General features: G+C 44.5%; 1 long non-coding RNA gene across 2 annotated transcripts; it reads left to right on the top strand.

The window, feature by feature from the left end:
• The first annotated feature begins 367 nt into the window (after positions 1-367).
• On the top strand, positions 368-5447 carry LOC109291776. 2 transcript variants are annotated; one of them, XR_002095951.1, is made up of 2 exons: positions 368-1362; positions 4373-5447. It is a non-coding gene; the product is annotated as an uncharacterized LOC109291776 (long non-coding RNA). The 2 variants fall into 2 exon arrangements; XR_002095950.1 differs by having other exon boundaries at positions 4370-5447.
• The last annotated feature ends 1534 nt before the right edge of the window (positions 5448-6981 follow it).

The raw sequence follows: 6981 nt of genomic DNA, 5'->3' as shown, positions 1-6981 counted from the left end.
TAACAACTTAAATATTTAATTAAGGCATGGTAGATATATGATTCAAGACAGGTTTAGAAAGCAGGGTCACCCTCTATGCAGTACCACAGTGTGTTTAAAAATGATATGAAGTTGTTCAACATTGATGTAGAAAGCTGAGAGGAGTGCTGTCTGATATTGAGGGAACATCTGGCACTGAGTGTAGCTCAACATGACACAGCCTTGATCCAGAGGATGGAAGGCAAGTGAGAAAAAAGAAAGCAGCATGTTGTAAACCTGGACTCCAACTCAGACAACATATGAATCTGTGAAACTTGTAACAAGCTGTGTTGTGTCATTCTCAAATTGGGCTTGTCAACCACAAATAGATTCATCAGGCATCTGACTAGGCTCGGTATGTGTACACCATGATGCAGAGGATCAACAGTTGCCTACTGGTGGATATAAAGTATGTGAATCAAATTTACCCTGACTGTAACCTTGATTTCAGTGGAGTTAATTCAATTATGACATTTGATCCAGCTCACCATCTTTTTAGAGCCCATATATCAAGAAATAACAGAATCTCTTTTTTATTATCTTTTCATATTTGAACTAATTAGTTTAATGTTTTTAAGGCACCAAACTCAAACATAAAGCTGGTGATTATATTACTTGTTCCACTCTTGTTAAGGGGCTTTAGAATTTATTTAGAAATGAGAAGAGATTTTCCAGAAGTTTATAACTCTGCTATTTTAAATCATAACATGTTGAAACTTGTTTTAGCACTTTTCCTTTTAGCACTCTGTTCTAACAGCCACTGTTGCTAAGCAGTATTTTGTAAGGCAGCTGTTTAAAAGGGAGGGGGTTCTTAGTTTCTGATGTTTCTTGGTCACAGTCCAGGTTTAAAAATCAGTTTAATGATTAGTAAAGAGAATGAACATTTGTACAATCTACAATATCTGGTGACAGATCATTAATTTGAATAAGTATTTCGACAAAATCCTTGGCAAAATATCTATAAATTTCTACAGAGATCCCATAAATTGCACTTTAGGAACCTAACATTTTTTATCTGACAGCACTGAACAGCCAAACACTCTTTCAAGCCTGAAAATGGTCATCTTTGTTGAGTTTTTCATATGTGTGCATTTTGCATGCCAGGCAGCACAGGGATGGACTGTATTTCAGTGCCCTCCTTGCTCACAGAAATGAGGGAGGCACAGTCTGCATATTCATGTTTGCACAGCTTTTAAGCCAAGAACATAGAATATTTCCTTAAAAGATCGGGCCTCAGTTTATCATGCCTGATGGAGAGCCAGGGCCAGTGGCCAATTCCTCCTTCCTCATAGGAATGTGAAAATAACAACAAAAATGTGCCTGAACAACTGTGAAGAGAGGAAGGTACAGATAAATTCCTTTCTGGTTCCTTCACTGTGTCCTGCAGCAGGGAAGTTGATTAATCTTATCTTCTTGGTCATAAAGTTAGCAGGGCTCTTCCTAATTTGATTCAATGAGCATGTGCTAGAATTAATATCACAGTAATTATATGCTGCATGTGTATGTTCCCTTCTATTATTTTTTCATATACCTGCTATTAATTGTAGTCAAGGTTCCTTTGCTTTATATGATGGGATTGTATAAAAAGGAGAAACTGTGATCACTCTTCATTTTCTCATAATCAGAAAGACCTCTTTTTACCACTATTCCTAACCCGTCAAAAATATGCCAGTGTTTGTGGTTTCTTCTGTAATTCCTCGTGAATATAATTTTCTGTATTGTATTTGGGGGAGCTGGAATTGTGTCTGTGTGGGACTATACTAGAGAGGATTCAGAAGGTCATTTTTGCTAAGGTTCAGGTGAATATCAAAACTGTACAGTCTGGTGCTCATGCTTTCTTTGGCCCAGAGGAAGCCAAAAAAACAGCTGCAATAGGAGGGACTAAGACTCCCTCCTATCAGTGGATGACTCTAGGCTAGTGATGTAGTATAGAGCACTCTGCCACAGGTTTGAATTTCTTCAGGGAAAGGAGGGACTTGAAACCCAGGTCTTCCACATCTTGAGTGAGGGCTTTGACCACTCGCTGCTTCACCGGTTCCCTATAAGAAGGGACCAATTCCTGCTTGCTCCTTGAAGGAAAGGTTCTTGGCACGTAAGTTCAGGAGGATTCAGAGCTGTGAATCCCAGGTTGGAGGACTGCTTATCTTACAGAGAAAGGCACTAAAGCCCTGGAAAGGGGTGGGATTTCAGAGACAACCCTGTCCTCAGCATTTTCTACCTGAGGCAGCTCCCCTGCTCAGCTTTCCTACCTGAGCCATGTGAAGCACCTCTCTGTCCCCATGAGCATTGTAGTGTCCAGGTCACGTTGGACATCTAGCCCAGTGGTTCTGAACCTATTTAGACTCAAGGCAATCATCCACAACCTTTGTAAATTGAGCAGCACCACATTTCAGAGACTGATTTATTCATGACAGTGTATCTCCTTACAGAGGGGTTAGGCAGTGGGGCAGGGTAGAGCCAAAGCCTGCACTTATTTCCTCAACCTGCTTCTCTCCTTACACCTCAAAGGAAGGCAACAAGCAAAAGATCTTGTGGCATCCCAGGGTGCCCCAACACTCTCAGAATCACTGATCTAACACTTGACCCCTCCCCCCCAATCTCACTTAGTGGTATGTATGAACCCCTCTGCACCCATTTGTATGACTGAGACTTTAATTTCTCTTGTTTTGGCTCTTCAGCTGTAGAATTCCCTTGCCTTTGTCCTATCTATTTAGATTGTGGATTATGTATTCCTCAAAGCAGGAAAGTTCACAACCCATGCATAATCCTTGATCTCTAGTACCCCACAATGTCCTCATGAGAAAATTGGAGGATTGTGGGTTGAACTCTGAGACAGTCAGGTGGGTGAGAAACTGGCTGCAGGATAGGACCCAGAGTCATAGTGAACTGTGTCATCCTGGCAAGAAGTGGACAGCGGTGTCCCGCAGGGGTCAGTGCTTCATCCAGTACATTTCAACATCTTTATTAACTATTTGGATGTGGGGGTGAAGAGCTCACTGACCAAGTTCATGGATTACACCAAGTTATGGGGGACCGTGGTCACGCTTGAAGATAGGCAACAGATACAGGTGGACCTAGACAGGCTAGCAAATTGGGCAGATCAGAATCTGATCAAGTTCAACATTGAGAAATGTAAAGTGCTCCACCTCGGGATGAGCAACTTCCAACACACCTACAGGCTTGGTGGCACCAAACTGACTAGCACCATGAATGAAAGGAACCTGGTGGTAATAGTAGACCACAGTATGAATATGAGCCAGTAGTGCAATGCTGTAGCCAGGAGGGGAAATAATACTCTGGCATGCATCCATGATGCATCTCCAGCAAAACCAAGGAGGTGATTCTTCTGCTCTACTCAGCACTGGTGAGACCACAGTTGGAGTACTGCATCCAGTTGTGGGCACCACACTTTAACAAGGATGTGGACAAGCTTGAGAGAGTCCAAAGACGAGGCACCCATATGATCAGAGTCTTAAAAGGCAAGCCATCCAAGGAAAGGCTGAGGGATATGGGACTCTTCAGCCTGAGAGGGGACCTGGTAGCAGCTTACCACTACACTAGCGGAGTACATCAAGGGCTCAGCGAGCAACTGTTCACCAGAGCACCAGGGGGGAAAACCAGGAGTAATGGCCACAAATTCCTGGAAGATCAATTCAGGCTTGTTAGGAAAAACTTCTTCACAGTCAGGGTGTCCAGACTGTGGAATAAACTCCCTCCAGGTGGTGCAATCACCTACCCTGGAAATCTTCAAGAGGAGACTGGACCTCTTGCTGGGGTCATCTGACCCCCAGCTATCTTTCCTGGGTGCAGGGGGCTGGACTTGATGATCTTCTGAGGTCCCTTTTGGACTTACAATCTATGAATCTGTGTGGAAAGATCCTTTCACAATGAGGCCCTGTCTGATGGGCCTTTTATTTTACCACAATATAAATAATAAATAATAACAATAATGGTTGAAACACTATGATAGGAAAGCAATGCCACCTCTAATATATATATTTAATCCTGGGAAATTAGTGTAACTTTGGGTGTGATGCTTTCTTGGGGGATTTGCCTCATGTTGCAGGGCCAGAAATTTAATTTTGAATTACAGATTTCCAGAGGTTGCATTTTGCCTCTCTGATTTTCAGGTACAGTCTTGCAATAGGCCCTGAATGTCTAATTTCTTGTTAGATAAATAATTCAAGGAGGAAAGCATATGCTTAAGGTTTTTTAACTTCTCCTTCAGTGGTTCAATGGGAATTCCTCTGTCCCCTGACTGATTAATTAGGTAATTCTCTTGACAGAATAAGCTGTGCTTCCTTCCTGAGCTACAATGACGCTAGAAATGAAATCTTCATATTTTCCCAAGCAGGAATCAACTGTGACCACCTGAAACCTGAGACACTGCTCCTGCCTTTGTTTCAAGGTAATTTGCATCATTCATCACAAATCCTCACAAGAGGTGAGAGACCCTATACCAGCTATGAACTGACCACCCAGAGGAGTTTTCCATCTATTGACTCCTCTGTGAAATCCTACAAAATATGAACTTCCATTTCCACCCAGGAGAACTTTTACAATCTTTTCTTCAATGCCTGATGGAAAGGTGTTTGTGCCCAAAAGCTTACAATTAAAGAAATTTGTTTTGCAAAAATCTTGTTGGTTTAATAAAAGATATCTCTACTGTGAATCTGGAGTGACTCTACAAGGCATTTCTGCAGTGAAAATGTCAACTGACAGAAAATAAGGGAGCAAAAATAAACAGGGAGATGTTGCCCACTTCTGCAGAGAAAGCAATGTTTTGACCACATTATGAAACAACCCTAATTTAATTAAATGAATTATTTGTTTGTTTGTTGTAGCTTTGCAAAACCTTTGCAGTAAGGGTCATTTCCTAGAACAGCCTAAAATAAAACAGAAAACAACCAAAAAATAAAAAGAGAAGCAAGCACATGTAGTAAGACTCAGTTCTACCTGCACAGAAGCAGCTGAGGAATGAGTCTGAGCTCTGCCTATGGCCCCAAACTTGTGTGACTTTACTGAGATATTTCAGGGACTTTCCACCTGAGTAAGTTTGCACATGAATGTAAAGGTTTACATGTATATTACTAAAACAATACAGAAATGACCTGTATCAGTAATTGCCAGCCACATTTCTTATGTTAAAAAAGCAGTATTGACTGAGATTTAAATTAACTGAGCTGTATTTTCCCTCACTCTTCCAGTCATGCTCAGAGCATGGCATGCCAGTAGAAATTATCTGAGCAGGGCTGGGCCCGCGGTATGCTTCCTCCCAACCACAGGAGTCTACCTTTTCATGTTGTTGTCTCTCTACAGGGTTTGTAACCTTAGACTTGCTGAATTGTGTTCATGCATAAAAAACAGATAGAAAACTGACTCCAAGCTGACCAGGATCCAAAGGTGTTACGAAGAAACTCTGCCAAAATGAACAGCACTGGGACAAGAAAACAAGAATGTTATGCTCAATTTGAATGGTGTGTTACTGGGACAAAGCAAGGGTGGTTTGCTTTCAAAGAAATGTTGCTCTAGAGCTGAATGGATTCTGTAATTTGGGAGATGATCCTGCCAGCCTTCTCTGTGCTCCCAGAGCAAAGGGTTGGATTTCAGTGCACTGGCAGTCTGCAGAGGAAGGCACCTGACTGCAGGGGCATATTTTAAGACTTAAGGCAAGGGTGGGCCAATCTTTCTGGCAGGCAGGCCACACATTTGCTGCACATTCCCTGAGTGGCACACTCATCCCTTTCCACTGCCTGGTCTGCCGCTCTGCTTTTCACCCCCTCCCTTTGCTCCCTGCCTGATCCACTGCTCTGCTTTCTGCTCCCGGGCTGATCTTCTGCTCTGCTTTTCACTCTCCTGTCCTGTGCTCCCCACCTGATCTGCTGCTCTGCTTTCTGCTCTGGGGCTGCTTTGCTTTCCACTCCCAGCCTTGTCTTCCCCACCTGATCTGCTGCTCTACTTTTCTACTCCCTGCCCCATTTGTCTACCCCCTCCCCTGCAGCCACCTGCCACACACACACACCACCTATGCTGCTTGTGGCACACATGCCTTAGGGGATGCGTACTGCTTCAGTTTGCACTGGCTCACAGGCTTTCACATCAGTAGGGACTCAAGTCTTTGATGGGTCTAGGGGCCAAATGTGCCCCAGAGCAGGGCCCGAGGACATGGCGTCTGCTCTGTGCCTCATTATCTCTCTCCTCTATTAAAGTAGTTGGAAGATTGCAGACTGAAACTGTGCCAGTGTGTTTCCTGGGGGACACTTGGGGGCCATGTGGGCAAGGCAGCCCTAGGTGGTGGTGGGACGAGGACACAGCTGTGCTGGGTGCTATGTGTGTGTGCACATTGACACACACACAGTGCATAGGACAGACAGACACACATACAAACACACACAGGATAGGAGACACGGTGCGGGTGACAGAGGTACACATGGTACACAGGGTGGACACACACAAACTTATGCATATATCCACATGGGTGCGATGCACGAGGACACACACGGTGCAGGAGACACATGCATACACACACGTACATACACACAATGCAGGAGACAGGCGCACGCATACAGCGTAGCAGACACAGGGCAGGAGACGCACACAATACAAAGAGTGGACACATCCAGATGCACAGCGCATGTGTGGTGCACACAGGACACACGTAGTGTAGTACACACAATGCAGAAGAGACACACACGGTGTAATAGACAAAGTGCAAGACATGCTCACACACGGTGTAGCGGACACGGTGCAGGAGACGCACACAATACAAAGAGTGGACACACCCAGGCACACGCACGTGTGGTGGATATGCACGGTGCAGGACACACACGTGGGGTAGTACACGCAATGCAGGACACACACACGCACACGCTGTAATAGACAAAGTGCAGGACACACACAGACACGCCCGCGGCGGAGGCTGCGCGCGCCAGGGCCATCCCGCCACTCCCCGCTGAGGCGAGG

Source organism: Gavialis gangeticus, unplaced genomic scaffold (genome assembly GCF_001723915.1).
Source record: "Gavialis gangeticus isolate Ggan-Ray unplaced genomic scaffold, GavGan_comp1, whole genome shotgun sequence".
Lineage (NCBI taxonomy): Eukaryota > Metazoa > Chordata > Crocodylia > Gavialidae > Gavialis > Gavialis gangeticus.
The sequence above is the reverse complement of the archived record's forward strand: the minus strand, read 5'-3'. Positions and strand labels throughout refer to the sequence as shown.